This window comes from Electrophorus electricus, chromosome 2, assembly GCF_041902795.1.
Source record: "Electrophorus electricus isolate QZ-2024a chromosome 2, ASM4190279v1, whole genome shotgun sequence".
Lineage (NCBI taxonomy): Eukaryota > Metazoa > Chordata > Actinopteri > Gymnotiformes > Gymnotidae > Electrophorus > Electrophorus electricus.
The window spans coordinates 17,432,878-17,456,035 of NC_137498.1; the positions used below are offsets into that span (position 1 = coordinate 17,432,878).

Below are 23,158 nucleotides of genomic sequence, written 5' to 3' on the forward strand. Positions count from 1 at the left end.
GATCTGGTTTCACATTGTGTACAAATCTGCAGAACCATCTGCTCTACTTTGGTGTTCAACCCTCCTGATCAAACTTGTCTGTCCAGTGCACTGAATTTGTACACCAGTAATGTGTACATGTGAACCAAACCACAGCTCAGAATGGCTTCCACTCTAAGGTCCTAAAAAGAAAGTAACAGACAGTGGCGTCCAACTGCTGTCAGTGAACTGCACTCTACACACATTCTGCTGTCAAACTGCACTACGCACACCTACATGATGTATGTGGTCATCCGTTGGTGTAAACAGAAACCACAACTCTCTGTCCTGCTTTGGCTCTTTATTTATGAAACAGCAATAGACTCTCACAGTGGAAGTGATGCGTACAGCCAACGCTTTGGCATTTGACCTTAAAAGACATGATTAATAACAGAAAAAAATATGCTGCTATTTAAAGGTCAAATATCAAAAAATCCTAGAGATACACACATAAAATGCAGAAAAAATTATTCCTTAGGAAAAATAGCATAATATAGTAATAAAATGCAATACATTTTTTTACAGAATCATAGAGCAAAATGATGGTTCTTGGAGTTAGAATTTAGTTCTAGACTGACAATATTTAAATTGACATTTACAGCATTTAACATGTTGATTTAGCAGTTAGCCTCCTTTCTCAAGTGTACCAAAAACAAACAAAAAACCCCACATGTACTCTGGTTCTATATTTTGTCAGTCTTGGTCTTGTCCCTACAATTCCTACTTTATGCTAGTATCTAATTAGCAATTAGCAAATAATTAGCACTTCTTCCTATTTTCTGGACTGAACCACAGTGCAGATTTTAGTGCCACTTAACGGAACAGGTCGGCAAAGAAGCAAATTTACTCTATTTTACCTTAACCCAGGTGGACAAGACATGTTTGGAGTCTAAACTGAAGGAGCACATTTTGGTCATTTAATTTAGAACAAAAGCTGCTAATGTTGCTAACAGACCATGCTTTTACTTAATAAATGTACACAATGACATTTTAGACATTTCTTAGACATTTCAATATTACTTTATTCATGTATTTCACTACTTTGGTAAACCTATTTCAATCACCAAACAGGTCCACATGAGTAAAGGTATTTTTTCACATGAGATGGAAAATTTCCATATTCCATAATATTACTTTATACAGTGATCTATGTCAAATTCTTCCTCATTAGGAAGATAGCTGAGATTGTTCTGAACAATGTGATATCAAACATGTAAGTACCTTTAAGGTGAATTTAAGAATATATGCAGAAATGGACATTGCTCTGAGCCATCAGATGGTTAAATGATGGTGTTACACCAAAATCTGTGACCACCAAATTCTGTCACTGTACAACCTGCAGCACACAGATCACCATTTCTGATGCCTGTGACTGCACTGTACCATCATAATAAATGAGTTAAACACCAATCAAAATGTTTTTTAGGTGTTGTGATTTCAGATGGCTGGGTGCTGCTGCTCTCTGCTGATCCCAGATATAAATACCTTTGTGTAAATTAATAACAACACCTGTAGAGAGAAGGTAACACTCACCATCAGCAGCATGGAGCACAAGGAGCAGATAAACACACAACTGCGTTCTTACTGAGTTACATACACACACACACACACACACACACACACACACACACACACACACACACACACAGCTACAGCAGGACTACTGCTACACACCATACACACACTCTTCAAAACTACAGACTAGTAAATGACCTGACAGTTACACTTACAGTGGAGAGGAAGTGTATTCAAATGAAGACATTCTGATGACTCTCTAACTCCAACACACAAACACACAAACTTGTTCAGGTCAGCGGGTACAGCTGATCAGATGTGTGTGGCAGGTCTGTTAAACAGGTGTGTAGGTCTGTAGCTGGTCTGTTGATTTCTCTTGGTTTTCTTCTCTACTGCAGACTAGTTGTTTCATCTCCACCAGCAGTGTTATAGTGAACTCTGCTCATTTCTGACACTGAAGCAGGTCACATGAACAAGAACAACTCAGTTCATTCAAGATCTGACTCACACATGGTAAAATGGATGTTAATGGACACAGTGAGAAAACAATCTTATTATAACAGCTTGCTAATGAGATTTTTACCTTTGTTTCTCTTGGTGTAATAAACCACAGCCATGATAATGTGGAGGAAGATCACAGTGACCAAAGCAAAGGGGATGTAGGGCAGAGTCTGAGGAGAGACTGTAACAACACAACAAACACTGACCCCAGTCTTACACAGCAGCAGAATACATTTATTTAACACAGCTGTGAACTGTTTACTATTCCAAACACTCCTTCTTAAACTAAATGTTAAACTAAACTAAATGTCATTTACTACTATTATTATTATTAGTTTAGTTCATCATGTGCTTTTGTTTGTTTGTTTAAGATGTATTCCCAAACTCTTTGTGTTGGCTCTATGACCCTGCAACGTAACGATGACTCTGATTATGGATTTGCCCTTAATATATTTCGCTCGTCTCAGCTCATGCATCCGCCTCGTGATCGCGCCACGTTACACACTGTATGGATAGTGTCATAGTCAGGACACATGACTCTTAAGAAAAATGCCATTTTCAGGTAAAAAAAAGTCTTTGGCAACTGGGAGCACATATAGTACTAGGTGAAATGAGTCAAAAACAGGTAATTTCTGTCATTGTGGGTGTAGCCTAGTTTTATGCTGGGAATTTGTCAGGATGCATCATAGTCAAGACGCAGGATTTTTGATTCATGCAAATTTATGAAAAATACAAATTTGAAGTAAAATATGGGTATTTGGACAACTGGGAGCACATCTTGTACAAGGTTATAAGTCAAAAACAGTAGATTTCTGTCATTTTGCAATTTTCAAGTTCAAGTTCAAGTTTGGTTTATTTGTCACATACATAGTCATACACAGTACAACACGCAGTGAAATGGTGGAGAGTGCTCTGTCCAAACTGAGGAAGAGAACCAGGGGTGCATAGAGAAAAAAATATATATATACAGATAAATATATATTCTATGTATGTACAAAAGTATATTAACAATGTATGTACAATATATGTATATTATGATTATATACACAATGTACAATGTATATGGTTGAGTATATATGTACACAATCTACAGAATGTACAGATCCATTGTATAGTACCATATCTACAGTTGTTGTAACAGGTTAATTGAGTATAAATCAAAATCTATATATACAGATGTACAGATATACAGTCATGTTACGTAACAGTCATGTTACGTGGTGGTGGTGGTGGTCCCCACAGTTTATCAGTTTCCCTGATTCAGGGCCCGAATGGCCTGTGGGAAGAAGCTCCTCTTCAGCCTCTCTGTCTTGGCTTTCAGGGAGCGGAAGCGCCTCCCTGACCTCAACAGAGAGAACAGTCTATTGTTGGGATGGGTGGGGTCCTTCACAATTTTCCTGGCCTTGGTTTGGCACCGCTTGTTGTAGGTGGTCTGCAGGTCAGGAAGTTCCGAGTGAGTGATGCGCTCTGCTGAACGCACTACCCTTTGGAGTGCTTGTCTGTCCTGCTTGGTGCTATTTCCAAACCAGACTGTGATGTTCCCCGTGAGGATGCTCTCGATAGTGCAGGTGTAGAAGTTCCGCAGTACCTTGGAGGGCAGTCTGAAGTCCCTTAGGCGTCTGAGGTGGTAAAGACGCTGACGAGCCTTCTTTGCCAGGGAGCTGGTATGGCGGGACCAGGACAGGTCCTGCGAGATATGAACACCAAGGTACCTGAAACTATCTACTCGCTCCACCGTGGTTCCACTGATCCTCACAGGTTGGTAGTGCCGCTCCTGCTTCTTGCTGCAATCCACGATCAGCTCCTTTGTCTTACTGACGTTTAGGAGGAGATTATTTTCCTGGCACCAGTTTTCCAGGTGTTTAATGTCCTCCAGGTAGGCCCTCTCGTCGTTGTCCGAGATCAGACCCACGACAACGGTGTCATCAGCAAACTTGACAATGGTGTTAGAGCTGGAAGTGGCTGTGCAGTCGTAGGTGTACAGTGAGTAGAGCAGGGGGCTTAGGACACAACCCTGAGGAGCTCCAGTGCTGAGGGTGAGGGTGGATGAGGCGCAGTTGCCCACCCGTACTGATTGTGGTCTGTCTGTTAGGAAGTTGGAGATCCAGTCGCACAGGGATGTATGCAGTCCTAGATCTCCCAACTTAGTAGTGAGTAGGGAGGGAATGATAGTGTTAAATGCTGAACTGTAGTCGACAAATAGCATTTTAACATAATTTCCCCTCCCTTCGTCCAGGTGAGTCAGTGTAGTGTGGAGCAGATGTGCAATCGCATCGTCAGTGGAGCGGTTGTGGCGGTATGCAAACTGCAGTGGGTCCGTGGAGGCTGGCAGTGAAGATGTGATGAAGTCTCTAACTAGCTTTTCAAAGCACTTCATCACGACTGATGTGAGGGCGACAGGGCGGTAGTCATTGAGGTCGGAGGGTCGAGGTTTCTTCGGGACGGGGACGATGGTGGACCGCTTGAAGCTGGACGGGACAATACCGAGCGTCAGGGAGAGATTGAAGATGTCGGTGAATACCGGGGCTAGCTGATCTGCGCAGGCTTTGAGGACCCTCCCGCAGATACCGTCTGGTCCCATCGCCTTCCTGGTATTCACCCTTTTAAACACTCTCCTCACGTCACTCTCCGTGATGATGAGAGGGCGCTGCTCTATGGTGGGCCCCGCGCATGTGCCACCGGCTGCGCCGATAGTGCCACTTGCACCAGCACCGTTAGCATTGGCGCTGTTAGCACTAGCGCCGTTAGCATTGGCGCTGTTAGCACTAGCGCCGTTAGCATTTGTGCTGCTAGCATTAGCGCTGCTAGATGTAGCCTCGAAGCGAGCAAAGAATGTATTTCTTAAAGTATTGTGTAAAACATTTTACATCAAAATGATATTTTTCATAAATGTTGACATGTCCTGACTATGACAATATCAAAGTACCAGTGCAAAACAGTATTTCCCCAACCACAGTAGTTTGAGGTTTCAGTTCACACAGTTCCTACTTACTGTTTGTGGATGGTCATAGTTAGGATGCATGACTCTTTAAGAAAAATGTCATCATGAGGTAAAATAGATAAAATAGTTCTTTGGACAACTGAACACATCTAGTACTAAGCAATGAATCAAAAACAGGACATTTCTGTCACTTTGGGTGTATACGATGTAGTGTGGCTGGGAAATAATTTTACACTGGCAGTTTATTGATACTGTCATAGTCCACCTATGCACTTTAGAAATAACATGAAAGTCAAAATGAGGGTCAGTGACATTATGGATTGTTTCCAGAAGATTAAGTCATGATTTAAATCCCAGTCAAGTATTTTTAAAGTACAAGAGGAGTATTTGACCATCACTGAACTAAACGCTACTGGTAATGTGCAGATGACAGCACAACAACAAATATGACAGCAGAAAGTCTACAAGTAACTCAGACAACCAAGACTTTGCTAGTGTGGATACATAAGAAAACCTTAAAGCTGGATTTATCATTTTCAGTTGGATTTGGATCAAAAACAGTGTTTTACCTTTAATGGTGAGTCTGATGTCTTTATATTTCTGGTTTGTAAGATAACACCTGTAGTATCCCTCATCCTCTTCAGTCAGGTGTGATATGAGTAGAGAGAGATTTCCTGGAGAGTGAGCAGTACCCAGCTGATCTCTGTTTCTGTACTGTTCACTCTCACTGGTGATCATGTCCCATGAGTTTCTGTTTGTGTTGTGTTTCTCCCAGGTAAAACGCTCAGGTTTGGCGTGTGGTTCAGTACAGGAGCAGGGCAGCAGTACTGAGTCTCCTGTGTATGCAGTGATGTAGTCTGTCTTCTGATTCTCTGCCAAACTGCAGCCTGCAGAAACACACGGGATAAAGGCCTTCACTATTAAACATGGCCGCACATGTACATGTAAAATGGTTATTATTACACATGACATACTCCGTTATTATTATTATATATGACATACTTAATTATTATTATATATCACATACTCCATTATTATTATTATATATGACATACTTAATTATTATTATATATCACATACTCCATTATTATTATATATGACATACTTAATTGCTCCAGGTCCAGTCACCTGATGGTACTGATGGTACCAGCCAACTGATGATGGTACTGGAAATCACTAAGAGATTTCCCAATAGATGTTGGTATGATGGATGCATGACCATCAAATTATAAGATGTAAATGTTTGATTATATTGATTATATATTGTCTCTCTCCCTCCCTCCTTCTCTCTCTCCCCCTCTGCCCACCCTCGCTCCCTCCCTCCCTCCTTCTCTCCTTCTCTCTCCATCCCTCATTCTCTCTCTATTTCTTCCTTTCTCTCTCTCTCCCTCCCTCCCTCCCTCCCTCCCTCTCTGCCTTCCTCCCCTCCCTCCTTTTCTCTCTCCTTCTTCCCCTCTCTCTCCCTCCCTCCTTCTCTCTCTCACTCCCTTTCTTTCTCTCCCCCTCTCTCTTTCCCTTTCTCTTTCTCCCCCTCTCTCTAGAGCAAATGAGAACAGTAGTAACTAAATAAGGAAACTAAACAAGTTGTGTGTAATATGGGTATATAACTGACTAGAACCTAAACAGGACAGAAGACAAGACTCATTAACTACAGGCATGAAATACACATACAAACAGAAGATGTAACTAGAAACAGACAGAAGTAGAACTGCAGATCCTGCAATTTATTAAGAGAGGGGAAATCCAAAGGTGTAGTCAAAATTCTCTACACTGGTAGATTGAGGCTGAGTGAAGAACCAGCTATATTTTTCTATATATTTAGAGTGCTGACACCAGTTTCCTGTAAAGTATCCAATCTCTGCACTATACGTTTAGTAGATCAAACCCTATGTTAGGCTGGCTGAACCGCTGACAAAGCAGAATGTATTAAGACAGGAATTTTAGAAAGGTGGTTATGCATATTCTCATAACACATGCTAGACAATGCAGTAGAGTATTCTCATTCTCTTCAGAATATAAATTGTAATTACAGGCATAATTTGGAATCAGATACATTTTGTAGTTTTATGTGCATTAAACCTTTGCCTGCACCTCTGCCTTTGGTTGTAGGTAAGTGGGACAGGGGTAAATAATTACAGTAACAGAAGCTCCAGATATGTCACTTGTAATGTCAAGCTAACATCAACATTGACTAAATCAACTTTTATGACTGTTTGTTTATGCCCATTTGCAACTTGTCATAGCAAAGCCTTGCTTCTTATTTTAGAAGTTTTAAATCAAAAATCTAAAATAAGAACACATTAGTGATTTTGATCCAGCTGCTCCACCTACATTAATGATCTGCACACTGTGCAGTTTTCAGAACGATAATGTAATGTGGAGGCAGACAGGACTTGATGCACATGTGTAAACGAAAGTTCTTTATTTGCAAAACAGCTGGACACAACGGCAAAATTAACAAAATGGTGCAAACTAAACACTGACTAAATGGAACACCAAAAAGGGAGAAAAACGATACAGGAACTGTGCAGAAACAATAAAATTGTGATGGAACATTTGATACTAAGGCATCGAAGCTCGTATCACACAGTGTACCAAAGCTTGTATCAGTTACTATTACCACTAAAGTTAATATTACCATTAATATTACCACTAAAGTTACTAACAACACGTGACTAATGATGGTCGAAGCTTCAGACGTCACTGAAGCACAGGATGAGGGTGAGACTGTATCATAAGTTTGGCACTGTCCTATAACGTGGAAGCTTATCTCTTTACTAAAAAATTGGAAATGTGCTAATTATAGAAGTCAATAGTGAGAGTAAACGTTTCATAACGCCAACCTGTTGTTTTTACATAAAAGGGAAACAATGATTTTACACAAATTATTGCAGAATTTAATTACTAAACATCATTACTGATCATCAATTTTTTAATGGCATATGAAGGCGGTGGAGTGTTGTATTGTTTATAGTGCTGCGCAGTTTTGAATCTATAGCTGCTATCATTTCTGAACACCACCAGGTGTCGCTGTTTTGTCACCAGCTTTCAATGCTCCAAAGCTTCGAATCCTTTAGCAGTACAATAAGGAAGAACCTCAAACGCTTCACAGGACTTCGTCTGCACATCATTACCAAGAAAGAAGATAAACAGTAAACACTAGAATAACGAGCAGGCTAATAACGTTACCAAACAACAATAATCTCACGGGAGGACGAGAGAGCGCACATTCAAAGACCCACAGCCAAGACGATAAAACAAGGGATATTTATATAAAGACTAACGAATGCAAACTAGACAAAGATGAAAACAGTGACAGGAAAACCAAACGAGGGGTCGGAACAGAAAAACCAAAACAAAGAAGCATGTGTGTTAAAAACCTGAGAAATTCTTACTTGAACTGCACAAGATATTTGTTAAAATTAAAGGAGTATTTGACCATCACTGAACTAAACGTTACTGGTAATGTGCACAGATGACAGCACAACAACAAATATGACAGCAGAAAGTCTACAAGTAACTCAGACAACCAAGACTTTGCTAGTGTGGATACATAAGAAAACCTTAAAGCTGGATTTATCATTTGCAGTTGGATTTGGATCAAATACAGTGTTTTACCTTTAACGGTGAGACTGATGTCTTTATAGTACTGGTTAAGATAACACCTGTAGTATCCCTTATCCTCTTCAGTCAGGTGTGATATGAGTAGAGAGAGATTTCCTGGAGAGTGAGCAGTACCCATCTGAACTCTGTTTCTGTACTGTTCACTCTCACTGGTGATCACGTCCCATGAGTTTCTGTTTGTGTTGTGTTTCCTCCAGGTGAAACTCTTAGGTTTGGCATGTGGGTCAGTACAGGAGCAGGGCAGCAGTACTGAGTCTCCTGTGTATGCAGTGACGTCGTCTGTCTTCTGATTCTCTGCCAAACTGCAGCCTGCAGAAACACACGAGATAAAGGCCTTCACTATTAAACATGGCCGCACATGTACATGTAAAATGGTTATTATTACATATGACATACTCCGTTATTATTATTATATATGACATACTTAATTATTATTATATATCACATACTCCATTATTATTATATATAGCATACTTAATTGCTCCAGGTCCAGTCACCTGATGATACTGATGGTACCAGCCAACTGATGATGGTACTGGAAATCACTAAGAGATTTCCCAATAGATGTTGGTATGATGGATGCATGACCATCAAGTTATAAGATGTAAATGTCTGATTATATATTGTCTCTCTCCCTCCCTCCTTCTCTCTCTCCCCCTCTGCCCACCCTCGCTCCCTCCCTCCCTCCTTCTCTCCTTCTCTCTCCATCCCTCATTCTCTCTCTATTTCTTCCTTTCTCTCTCTCTCTCTCCCTCCCTCTCTGCCTTCCTCCCCTCCCTCCTTTTCTCTCTCCTTCTCCCCCTCTCTCTCCCTCCCTCCTTCTTTCTCTCACTCCCTTTCTTTCTCTCCCCCTCTCTCTCTCCCTTTCTTTCTCCCTCCCTCCCTCTTTCTCTCCTCCCCTCTCTCTCCCTCTTTCTCTTTCTCCCCCTCTCTCTAGAGCAAATGAGAACAGTAGTAACTAAATAAGGAAACTAAACAAGTCGTGTGTAATATGGGTATATAACTGACTAGAACCTAAACAGGACAGAAGACAAGAGTCATTAACTACAGGCATGAAATACAAATACAAACAGAAGATGTAACTAGAAACAGACAGAAGTAGAACTGCAGATCCTGCCGCTGGATAGATTTTTCGTTTTATGTAGTACAGTAGTTATTGATACAGACCAGTCGCTATATGCAGTACGGCCCACTGAGTGCAGTTGAAGTGATTTTTTGTTTTGTAACCACGCCCCCATGATGGCACACACCTGCCCCTGGTTTAATGTTGTGTGTGTCTGTGTGTATTTAAACCCCTGTTGGTGTGTGCATTAGTGTTGGTCATTGTTTGTGTTGCTAGTCCTACGTGTATTCATGCTAAACGTATATGTTCATGTTGCCGTCATTAGTGTTCCTGCAGTGTTACGTGTATTCGTGTTATCCGTATATGTTGTGCGAGTGCCGTCATCGTAAGCGTTAAGTATCAATAAATGTGTGTCAAAGTCGAAGGAGTCTGTGCGTCCTGCTCAGCAATCAAGTGGCACATACAACAAATGCTACAGATTCTTGAAGTGCTGATGTTTGTTCAGTTTTCCACCTGATCTCACTGAGTTTGCCTGTGTGTCTAGTGAGGGGTCTGGTGTTGTCTGTACAGGCAAAGGTCTGAGTAACAGAAATGATCCAGTTAGATTCCCATTCTAATTAGATTTCCAATCCCATCATGTATGAAGACTTAAGCGTCGGTCACATCTAACTGCCACCTTGCTCATGTTTTCACATGGGTGGAGCAAAATGAGGGGATTATGGGCGGTCTTGGTATCGTGTAATTTTGGGGAACGTAGTCCTTCAGAAAACAGCTAACACTACTTGTGACATTGTTCTAATAATTAGTATAATAATAGCAGCTGCTTTTCTTTCAGAAAGAAGCAAGTAAAGCTCTTGCCCCTTCAAGTGAATGAGGTTTTTCACCAGGCAGATTTTTCTTGTGTTCGGTGTGAAAGATTATTTATACTGCAGATTTAGTGTCTGATGCTGCCTTTAAATTGAACCTAAATAAGATGCCTTAGCAGGCAGCATATGTCAGAGGGAGAACAGTGATCACACATTTATTCAACAGTCTTGGATCTGGAAGCATATTGGTCAGTATTTCCATAGACATTCCAGAAAATTCTCATTTAAAGCCTCAACCCAACCAGCTACAAAATTAAGATAAAAAAAGAGCAAAATTACAAGACTTTGTACATAAATGCTTCATGAACTACAAATTCCATAATGCCCTCATACAGGTAGCTGAGATGTGTGTACACAGAGAGACTGAGCTACAACGTCATTTGTCATGGCATACTATGTCATTTCAACCAAGAAAATCATAACATATTCATATGTGTAGGCCAAACTCTCTACTATAAAGTCTTGTTCTTGTTAGCCCCAACTGTTGTGGTCATCTGTGGTCTCTTACAGAGATATTGTTCTTCATCAATTGTTATTCAGGACAGTAAATCACTCTACCAGCTGTGGGTTCCTCTCGGATGTGCTATGACAGGGATGCTGCTCGTATGTGGTCACTCTGATTGGTCAGTGTTGGACAAACTCTGCTGTTGATCAATCAAGATAAGAATAAAGAAATTCTGAACCATACGGAGTTAATGCTGGAGCAGAGCTGAGAGTGGAGCTGGAGCAGAGCTGGTGGACTGAAGACGTACATTTGGAGAACTCTCTCCCTTGGGCTTGTGCTCTCTCTCTCTCTCTCTGTCATACTCTCTCTCAGTCACATTCTCTTTCTGTCTCTCCTTCTCTCTCTCTTTTTTCTGCCTGGAAGCCCCAGCAGACATGCTCTACTGTTCCTGGTCACCCACTTCACCTTCTTTAATGTTCATGTTGTCTTTCTCTCAATCCATCTAGCAGTTAGGTAACATTTAGAAAGTATTTTCTGTGCCACATTTCTGTAACTTATTTACAGAGTTTCATTATAATATCTATTTTATTCTAATTGGTTTCATTATAATATCTATTTTATTCTAATTGGTTTCATTATAATATCTATTCTATTCTATTGTGTATCTACTTCTCTTCTGTTATGCTAATGAACTCTTTGCTACATTGAACTCATGAAGCTCGGCTCTCCGTGTAGTATTTGTAATGAGACTGATGGAGTCCAGACACTCGCAGATGATGTTAATCACTTAATAATTTATTAAGAGAGAGGAAGTCCAAAACTGTAGTCAAAATTCTCTGCACTGGTGGATTGAGGCTGAGTGAAGAGCCAGCTATATTTTTCTATATATTTAGACTGCTGACACCAGTTTCCTGTAAAGTATCCAATCTCTGCACTGTAAGTTTAGTAGATCAAACCCTATGTTAGGTTGACAGAACCACTGACAAAGCAGGATGTATTAAGACTGAGGAATTATAGAAAGGTGGTTATGCATATTCTCATAACACATGCTAGACAATGCAGTAGAGCATTCTCTTCAGAATATAAATTATAATTACAGGCATAATTTGGAATCAGATACATTTTATAAGTTTTATGTGCATTAAACCTTTGCCTGCACCTCTGCCTTTGGTTGTAGGTAAGTGGGACAGGGGTAAATAATTACAGTAACAAGCTCCAAATATGTCACTTGTAATGTCAAACTGACATCAACATTGACTAAATCAACTTTTATGACTCTTTGTTTACGCCCATTTGCAACTTGCCATAGCAAAGCCTTGCTTCTTATTTTAGATGTTTCAAATCAAAAAGCTAAAATAAGAACACATTAGTGATTTTGATCCAGCTGGTCCACCTACATTAATGATCTGCACACTGTGCAGTTTTCAGAACGATAATGTAACGCAGAGGCAGACAGGACTTTACGCACATGTGTAAACGAAAGTTCTTCATTTGCAAAACAGCTGGACACAACGGCAAAATTAACCAAATGATGCAAACTAAACACTGATTAAATGGAACACCAAAAAGGGAGAAAAACGATACAGGAACTGTGCAGAAACAATAAAATTATGATGTAACATTTAATACTAAGGCATCAAAGCTCGTATCACACTGTGTACCGAAGCCTGTATCAGTTACTATTACCACTAAAGTTAATATTACCATTAATATTACCACTAAAGTTACTAACACGTGACTAATGATGGTCAAAGCTTCAGACGTCACTGAAGCACAGGATGAGGGTGAGACTGTTTCATAAGTTTGGCACTGTCCTATAACTTGGAAGCTTTATCTTTTTACTAAAAAAAATTGGAAATGTGCTAATTATAGAAGGTAAAAGTGAGAGTAAACGTTTCATAACGCCAACCTGTTGTTTTTACATAAAAGGGAAACAATGATTTTACACAATTTATTTCAGAATTTAATTACTAAACATCATTACTGATCATCCATTTTTTTATGACATATGAAGGCGGTGCAGTGTTGTATTGTTTATAATGCTGCGCAGTTTTGAATCTATGGCTGCTATAATTTCTGAACACCACCAGGTGTCGCTGTTTTGTCACCAGCTTTCAATGCTCCAACGCTTCGAATCCTTCAGCAGTACAATAAGGAAGAACCTCAAACGCTTCACAGGACTTCGTCTGCACATCATTACCAAGAAGGAAGTTAAACAGTAAACACTAGAATAACGAGCAGGCTAATAACGTTACCAAACAACAATAAACTCACGGGAGGACGAGAGAGCGCACGTTCAAAGACCCACAGCCAAGACGATAAAACAAGGGATATTTATACAAAGATTAACGAATGCAAACTAGACAAAGATGAAAATAGTGACAGGAAAACCAAAACAAAGAAGCATGTGTGTTAAAAACCTGAGAAATTCTTACTTGAACTGCACAAGATATTTGTTACAATTAAAGGAGTATTTGACCATCACTGAACTAAACGTTACTGGTAATGTGCACAGATGACAGCACAACAACAAATATGACAGCAGAAAGTCTACAAGTAACTCAGACAACCAAGACTTTGCTAGTGTGGATACCTAAGAAAACCTTAAAGCTGGATTTATCATTTGCAGTGGGATTTGGATCAAATACCGTGTTTTTACATGATGTTATTACATTAGTACTGACTGTGGCCTTAGGTGTGGTGTTAAAGATAAAATGTGAGGAGAAAAACTTCCATTTACTTTATTGAAGGCCTTCTCTGCATAGCAGTTTCTAATATGTGGAGTGAGGTGTGACGTATTTGTCATGGTTGGCCGGGCAGCCAGAGGGAGGGACACGCCCACTCCTGCTAGGGATCACACTAAACACCTGCCTCATTCCCAGTCTCCTGCCTACTAATCACCTTCACCTGTTCCTTGTTCATTCTCTCCATTTAAACTCACAGGTCCCGAGAGAAAGCGCTGCACATTAGTGGCCAGTCGGACTGCTCACTCCCAACGTGTACATCGCTACAAGGACTATTGGAACAGAGTAGTGTTTGTCGTTACTGGTGGTATCGTCACATATTGAGTGGAAAATAAAGAGCACTTTGGTGCAACCTTGCCTCTCGCTTCCTCTGAACTGCCACCGTCACAGTATTAGGTTAAGTAGTCTACCCTGTTAATGGCTGAGTGTCTCCTTTGATGAAAGCAGTTTGATCAGGATGGATCAGTGATGGAATAATATGTTCTAATCTAATGGCTAATGCTTTGCTAATTTTTTTTTGTTTTCATATTTATTTCACTTTCCAACAGATGATAGTTTTACTTAGAGAGAGGATTTCTACTTAGAGATGTAGATGTAAAAAAAGAGCAAAATGATTCCTGTAAGAGTCACAATATTCTGTACACTGTTTCTTAATTTCATCAGTCTTACTAATGTCCCTACAATTCCTACCTTATGCTGGTCTGAAGTAAGTAATTAGCATCGGTTCCTCTCTACCGGACCGAACCACAGCGCAGATTTCAGTGCCACTTAACGGGACAAATCGGCGAAGAAGCAAATTTACTTTATTCTCCCTTAATCCGGGTGGACAAGACATGTTTGGAGTCCATATTTTGCTCCTTTGGTGTAGAACAAAAGCTGCTAACAAACACTGGAAGCCAACAGCAACGATAGCTAATAGGATTTGTAAATAAGTCAGATATCGAGCTACATGTCCTCAAACCTCATCCAGGTCGCTTCCCGGTGACGCGTTTCTTCACTTGTCTAGTTCACAGTGAGTTATACGACACACCCACTAGTCTGGGAGACATTTATTAACACTTGGATGCGGTTTGACCGTCTTGAGAGAAGTTTGTGGGCATAGATTTATGAAGGCTATATTTGAGTTTCTGTTGACCTCCAGTGTTTGTTAGCAACGTTAGCATTTAACAGCTTTTGTTCTAAACTAAAGAGGCAAAATTTCTTGGTCGATAGACAGAATCTGGGGTAAGTGGTGAGCTGCTGCTCTCTGCTGCTCCCAGATATAAATACCTTTGTGCAAATGAATGTATGAGGATAACAACACCTGTAGAGAGAAGGTAACACTCACCATCAGCAGCGTGGAGCACAAGGAGCAGATAAACACACACCTGCATTCTTACTGAGTTACACACACACTACACACAGCTACAGCAGGACTGCTGATACACACCGTACACACTCTTCAATACAGTCTACTGAATGACTTCACAAGAATACTTATAGTGGAGAGGAAGTGTATTCAAATGAAACTCTGACAAACTAACCACAACACACACACACACCAAATATAGAGATGCGGTAGGTTTTGTAAGTTGTCATGTGGTATGTCCTCTTTCTTCTTTATCAGTCAGTGATCTATCAGATATTCTCACATTGTCAGTGAGGACGGTCTCATTCTTAGTTAAGTGGCTCCGTCCTTTGTCATAGAGACACGTAGAAGCTCAGGGGGTGAGACCCAACATAACCTCCCTCACTGCTGTTTGGTCAGTTCATTTCAATACGACACCCAAAGTACTTCAAAGGCTTATTAATGAAAACAGTGTAACGCTTCTTACCTGGAGTGAGGAACAGGTGCTACGGGGTAACCGCGATGCGCGGAGTTAACATGGAGTGACACACACACTGGTGTGGGCAATCTGAAAGACTTGATTCTCTCCTGGATCAGTTAAAGCCAGGTCACACGGCTACCATCATTGTATTTATATGTAAAGGAAACAGTAAAAAGCACCGTACAGCGTTACCAAAGAAAAAGGAGTGTTGAGAAGGCAAGCAGAAGGGTGACAGTTCTGCCCTCAGACTCCCGTGCTCGCTCGCTCGCGCTCTCTCTCTCTCTCTCTCTCTCTCTCTCTCTCTCGCTCTCTCTCTCTCTCTCTCTCTCTAGCGACATTAGGCACAACTGTCTCTGTTACAACAGCATGTGGAATTACAGCAGCCACAGAACTGGCTACCTGAGCCTTTCAAAAAGTTTGAACAGATGTTTAAAGGACTATTTAATTTCAGAACATTATTTTTATACACAATGCAGTGCATGAAACATAAGTCAGGGTGAATTTTAATTGCACATGTTCATCTTGAGTAGTGTTGTTCAGTTTCAAATTTGATGTGGAATTTGTTTGCAGGAGTAACGTGTTTGTTGGCCAAAAAACTGGTCCTCACTCTGTAAGAATGTCACTCCACCACTAGAGATGTGAACTCTACTCACACCACAAATGTATTGTTGCTTTCAGCTTCTGCATATCAAAAGCCTTTTCTTGGTCCGTACAATAATGCACAGGTTAAACATATGAATTATGTAAGTCAATAAAAAATACATCAATCTTATAGAAGGAAAATTGGACTTTTTAAAAATAGGCCCTGGGCCTACATGGCACTGTGTTTACCGTCCCCTCTGCCCTGGTGGCACAATGTTTACCATGCCCTGGGTCCTGGGTGGTGCTGTGTTTATTGTGCACAAACTCAGGCATCTGAATGGTAATTAAGGTTTTCAGTGAGACCTGAATGGGTCTTCATTTGTTTTGACAGACCAATCATAGCAGTCTCTAACACACCAGTCAGGGGCAGTTATAGCATTAGGCATGTTGGTGATATTTGTCATTGTTTCATACACATATTACTTAAGTTATGGAAACTATGTAATTCTAAAACAGATGTGGCAAACTCTCTGACTGACCTGTGACTCATTTATAAATCAGTTTGGAGTTCTTTCAAATCAAAGTTTATTTATATAACGCTTTTTACAACAGATGTTGTCACAAAACAGCTTTACAAATGTCCAAGTCCAAGCTCCCAGTGAGCAAGCCAAGGGCAACAGTCGCTAGAAAAATCTCCCAAGAGGAAGAAACTTTGAGAGGAACCAAGACTCAAAAGGTGGCCATCGTCCTCTGGCTGACAATGGTCACCACAATAATAACAATTTAAAAAGAAAAATAAATGTAATAGGTGAAAAAATAAGCAATTAATGTCCAGTCCAACTTTCTAGAGGTCCTATTCTTGTCCCAAGATGTGCATTCCCGGTGTGTTGTCTTGTATGTTGATTCACTATGATGATCTAATCACAGCAATTGGTGCAATATCCAGGCCCCTCTGAGTCTGTCAGGGTTCAAAATCAGATTTATCACCTCTGGTTTGGTGTCAGATAAAGTAATAAGAATCACAGTAACACTGCTTCTAAGCCAGTAACTAGAGGGGCCATAATTGTAAAAACATGTATGCAGTTCTGGTTTGATCATTTGAGCAGTAACTAAGTCAGAAATTACAATGTATGGTAGCTAGGTCTGACATTGAGGATTTTTTTAATGTTTGTGCATTAGAGAGTAAGAATTTTAGTTCTTTTTTTCAAATTTATTTGATCTTATATGACTTAATGTCTGTACTGGATCTGAAAAGCCCCTTGTTCTGTAACAGATATCTTAACTTTATTATATATCTCTAGGATTAGGTAAAATCATGCATATTAAAAGTAATATGTTTTAAACCATTTTATTCTTAGATTTAGTGCTTAGACTTTTACCAAGGGCCAATCCCCTCTCATTTTTCCTCCTACTCCTTGTTTTCAAGTGTCATCTTGCCCCTTGGGATTGAGTTACAAAAGATTTTTTCAATGATTCACAAGGGATTCTGAGAAATTTCTCCTAACACTCAATTTGGAGTGAGACTCTAAAACCCTCAGTAGGGCCATTTAGCCCTAAGACCTCACCCTAGCCCTCTATCAGACACCCAACCCCTACTCATGAACACCGCATATGGAGGGCCAGGGCTAAGTGGTAGGGTCAAGGGGTGAAATGTGATTGGGCCCAAGTGAAGGTATATGAAGCACAGGAACATGATAAATAATGATGTTTCTGTGGACCACAATGACTGAATTTAGAACCTCTGTGCTAGCTGAGCTGTTTTTAGAAGCACACGTGTGGTCTGAGCGAGCTGTTAGTCGTGGTTTTGGTCCTTGTGGTTTTAACCAGCAGTTTTTAGTATTAAGTGTAACGGCTCATATCAAAGGCAGAGTCTAATTATAACTGATCACCCAGGCTCTGTTTAACTGGCTTGTCAAATATCTTTCAAATACACAATAAATAGAATAATACAAATGTTTACACTTTAATACAAGAAAAAAGGATTTGTGGTGGAGGGGACAAAAACATCCATAGTTTGAAACACCATTCATTACCAAAAAACAACCCCACTATTGCTGATTTTATGTATTTATGCTGTATGATGTTTGCTGTATTTATGTATTTTACACTATACTACACTATAAGTAGCGTATGCAGATTTTGTCCATCAGTAGACTGGCTGTGTTACATGGCTGCTTTAACGGCAAGTTGTCAACAAGGAGGCTTTTTCAGCCTTCTGGTGGTTTCTCAAGCCTCCTATTTCTTCCCCCACAGACACACCCACACTGAAACCACAACATGCATGTCTAGTTCACAGAGGCACCAGGGGCCCTGTGGGTTCTGTGAAACTACACAATGAAAAAACAGACCTCAGGTGTTCTCAGGACTCACAAGACACCATATTACTTTAGTGAAGTCCTTGTGGACTTCAGTGAAGTACAGCTGAGAGTTCTGGACTGAGCTCTGGAGTCAGTGTGTGTCCACAGTGGTAGTGGAGTTCTGGGTGTAGAGTTGTCAGTGTGTGCTGGGAGGTTAGTGGTGTTTCCATAGTGACAATGCTACTGAGTTTATGTCTTCTCTTCACTAAAGGTGAGTGTGAAATTCTCTTTTAATGCTGAATTGCATGAAATTGTACAATTATTTGTTAATATAAAAATGTTATTTAAGTGAGCTGACTTTTTTCAGGTAACTGGAAAAATGTTTGCTTAACAAATAATTATTAAATATTTCTGCATATTGTATGATTCCATCTTATGAAGTCTGTGTACTTTTTAATATAGTTAAAATATAATTGTCCTATATTTCCTGTTATATGTTTCTATAGGCTACACTGTAGTAAAGAGTAGAAGACAATTACATGTTATTGCTTTAGTACGTCTTTGTCTCCATGTGCTTTGGTATGTTTTAGTTTGTAGCTCCTCCCCTGCTCTGCCCCTTGACATGTGTCTCATGTGAGTTTTGTCTCTTACCCCTCCCAGTAATTGTTCCCAGATATTCCCTGTTTGTCTCCTGCTGTATAAATACACTAATGCTAATGTCTGCAGTCATGGTAGTGTATGACCCTACTTTCATGTAAATACTTGTGTCATGAAATAACTCAGCTCAGTGAATACATCAAATATAACATACAGGCTCCACTTTTACAGCAGTGTTCTTAATCTATTAGTGGAGTGAGAAAAATATGGTTTGTGGACTAAATTGTGGTAGAAAAGTATTTGATATGTGTATGGCATCTTAATGTGAATATGTACAGTTTTTAAAGTCAATAAACATTTTGCTCTCAAAACACCTTATAAACGCCCCAGAAGAAGGAGGAGACTGTTCTGGTCTGAGAGCTCAGGATGTCTGATGTCTGCTGTGGTTTCATTTCTCACAGTTCCAACCAGTGGGCAGTGGATACCAGATCAGAGTCTAAAGCCCATTTTAGACCAGAAGTGACAACCGTGCTGCTTCTGCACCTCTGCAGCTGAACTGTGGTCACACACTCACAAGCTCAGTTTCCTTCTAGTCTATTTCTTGCCTTATGCCATGACAGGCTTATCAGTGGTTTCTAGCTAGAAATAGTACTACATTTATTCTGTAAAGTGTAGTGTAATAATCAAAACAGCACAACTCTGACTGCTGGGTCTATTCTAACATGAAATTGGGATAAAGGATGATGTTTTAAACACAGACTAAAACTAGGACTAGGCTCCAGTGTGTTTTCAATGGCAGGTCCAGTTTGAATTTAATTTAGTACAAAACAGGTTTAGTATGTGTAGGACTGGTATGGTTACTGATAATTTGGGGAATATTGTGTACTGTGAGGAGAGATGTCAGTACTTCACTGAGAAAAGGGACTGCTCATGTATTACCCAAACCATGTCTATGTTCAAAGGGTGATTAATGGAGTTTATCAAAGTTCAAAAAGGTTCTTAGTGTGAGTAATGCAGGTTTTTGTTGTTTGTTTTTGACTCATTCAGTAAATTCAGAACTTCATATTACTCACAAAAAATCTTAAAGACCTTTTCTACATAAGCAATGGTCCACAACAAATTATTGTGATGTGGAAACTGAAAAACCAAACAAAAAGCAGGTCCTCTCCCTATCTAGAAATGTGTGTGTGGGTGTGTGTATGTTTGCATGCTTATAGACTCTGGAGACATAGAGCAGACAGCATTCAGTAGTCACTGTGTATAATATTTATCAATAAAACATAAATGATGCAATGATTAAAAGATTAAGTACACAGGACATCATAAGACAGTGCAAACATGAAATATCTCATGCCATGAAAAAGTAATGCAAAAATGTGTGTGTGTGCAAGCTTTGAGGTGATTAACTCTATATACTGCATTTTAAAACTATAAACTTAGAAAGAAGAGTTTGAGAATAAGAGTGAGGGGATAGTATGTCTGTTTGTTTCTCTTCTCTACATCAGACTCCACCCCCTTTGCTTTATAATGAGCATGTGTGTCTCCTATATGGTTTCACAGATGCAGCATCATGGTCAGTGTGGGGTTGTGGGATACATCACAAAGGAAGAAACAACCAGAGTCCTCACAGGTCAAAGGACATGATGGCACTGTGTGTGGTTTTGTATGTTTCTGTAAAGCTGGTGATGTGAACTTGAAAAGAAACATAAGAGCTCTGGCCAAGTTCATTTGTTCCCAGTTCCTCTCTGCTGGGTGGACATTAGGGTCTGGAGTACTGAAGTAATGCTGTGAGAGTTCTGGAGTCAGTGTATGTCCACAGTGGTAGTGGAGATCTAGGTGTAGAGTTGTCAGTGTGTGCTGGGAGGGCAGTGGTGTTTCCATAGAGACAAGGATGCTCAGTTTGTGTTTTCTCTTTACTGTACTTACTCTCACAAAAGGTGAGTGACATGAAACTGTACATATATGTGATAATCTAAAAATGTTATTAAAGTGAGTTGAATCATTCAAGATTTATTTGGCTGAATTAGAATCATAACCTGGCTGGTCTTAGAATGAAAAATATGATTAAACGGTCCAGAATGCAAACAGACTATATCTTTGCATGAAGTAAAGTTTATTAATTAAAAATAAATCAAAAAGTCAAAAGATGTTATTTCAGAAAATGAAAAGACAGGTTGGGGAAAATGAAGGGAAAAAAGAAATACAAAATAAATTGGTAAAAAGAGCTGGGAAAAGTTAAAGAGTAGGGCTAATTTTGTTGGAGCACTTGGCACAGGACAAGGTGCTTTTTATAGCCTGCCATGCTCGTCTGGAGAAGATGCGTACTCTCTTCAACTTCTTGCATTCTGAGCCTTTATATTTGAAATAAAAGTAGAATTTTTAAACTGGTGTCCATGGAGTGGATGTATGTAAACTCTGATTATTGATGTGGTGCTTTGATGCTACTCACCAGCTGGGGTGTTCTCCACTTTAACTGCCTCTGTAATAGATTCCCCTACTCCACCCAGATCCTCTCTTACATCTACAGATGTTTTTTTTCCCAAAAAAATCAATAAAAATGCAATTACATAATAAAGTACAGGCACATATTTAAAGTGAACAAACATCATGTCCTACTGTGTGTTCTTAATGAAAAGCTAGATTTATGCAAGAAAGTACATCTGCACCTTCTACATGGGCGCTGTGGTCCAAATAGCAAATCTCTCCCGTTGACTCTGTGATCATAATGTGTTCAGCAGTTCTGCTCCGGATGGTACAAACCTCCTTACAGTCCTCCTGTTTCTTGGGTGAGAAATGAGAAATAATCAGTGATGAATTGTAAAGGAAATTAATCATCCACCTGGGCAGTGGAAACTCCACTAATGGACAGCATATTTTTGGATTGCCATGTGTACAAGTCAGGGAAATGTGAAGGCAAAATAAATAAAACTGGATGCATTAAAAAGATGTAGACACTTACACTTTCTCCCAGATTGGCACAGTAATGTTGCTTAAACCAAGCAATGGGAGCAGGGTCTCTATGACTCTTGTGTCTTCTGGTAATAATATTAGTAATTAAGTTGTCCCTTGGCATCTAGAAAGGGCAGAAGAAAGCTCTATTGTACTGAACGATAATAAAGCTGTTTACTTTCTTTTAAAAAGTTGTAACAGTTTGCATGTGTTTTTGGACATTTAAAAAAAAAACTTTAATTTTTAAGAATTAAACATTTATTCCTAAGAAGTAATTAAATTTGAAATGAAAATTAGGCTTTGATTACAACAGTTTTCTACAAAACAAGGCTTATTTTACATGCATTTGTGCACAGGATTACCTTTGTACCCCAGTTTCATATCTTTATATGGAAATGAAAAATCAGAGCCTGTAGACTTTAAATATGTATATACAGTTACTATGTAACAGAACAAATGGCCACCCGTAGCTCAATTTCTTCTACAAATGGTAATAAATGTGAAACAAAGGTTGTCTGTTGTGCGACAGTGCATAATGGCCACACTCGTGGTCTTGCAGAGGCTTTTCTAAAACAAGCCCATAAGTCACTTTCCCTTGTCTCAGTCAACGCATTTCATCTAATGGAGTTCGGTTACCCGAATATTTTCAGCTACGTCCCCTTTTATTTATCAAGGTTTCCTTTTGTTAGTTCACTCTCTACTCACTTATTCCGCATTTGAAAATATTTGTGCGGTCCGAGTGCCGCAGGTCCCACAAACTCCCACAAACTCCCTTGACGTAGACAGACGTTTATTAGACGAACACGAATAACTAACACAGTGGCGCTCACACGAAACAGGCAAGATGAACATGAGCAACGTTGAACACAGCTTACAAACCATAAAATGCACCACGTACGTGAACATTAGCGAACACAATCCGACAGGGATACACACACCAACCGGGGTTTAAACACACACAGACATTAGGAGAATAACCCGGTGCAGGTGTGTGTGACTACATAGTCGTGGTTTCACACAAGACCATGAACTCCCACTGCAGGCGGCGGGCCGTACCACGTGACTAGTGGGGCGGGGAGCTCACTATCAGCCCGCTAATTAGTTCTCCGTTCAGTCAAAAGTTCTCCATCATTAAAATGTGTGTTCTCATTTTAAATTCGCATATTGGCTACATGTTTATAATACGATTCCCTTATCAAATATTTAAT

At 39.9% G+C, this 23,158-nt stretch overlaps 1 long non-coding RNA gene across 1 annotated transcript; it reads right to left on the minus strand.

Moving 5' to 3' along the window:
• Positions 1-21,455: 21,455 nt before the first annotated feature.
• On the minus strand, positions 21,456-22,747 carry LOC145660354 (uncharacterized). Its single transcript, XR_014126616.1, has 4 exons — positions 22,656-22,747; positions 21,961-22,074; positions 21,668-21,782; positions 21,456-21,522 (listed from the first exon to the last, which is right to left on the minus strand). It is a non-coding gene; the product is annotated as an uncharacterized LOC145660354 (long non-coding RNA).
• Positions 22,748-23,158: the final 411 nt, after the last annotated feature.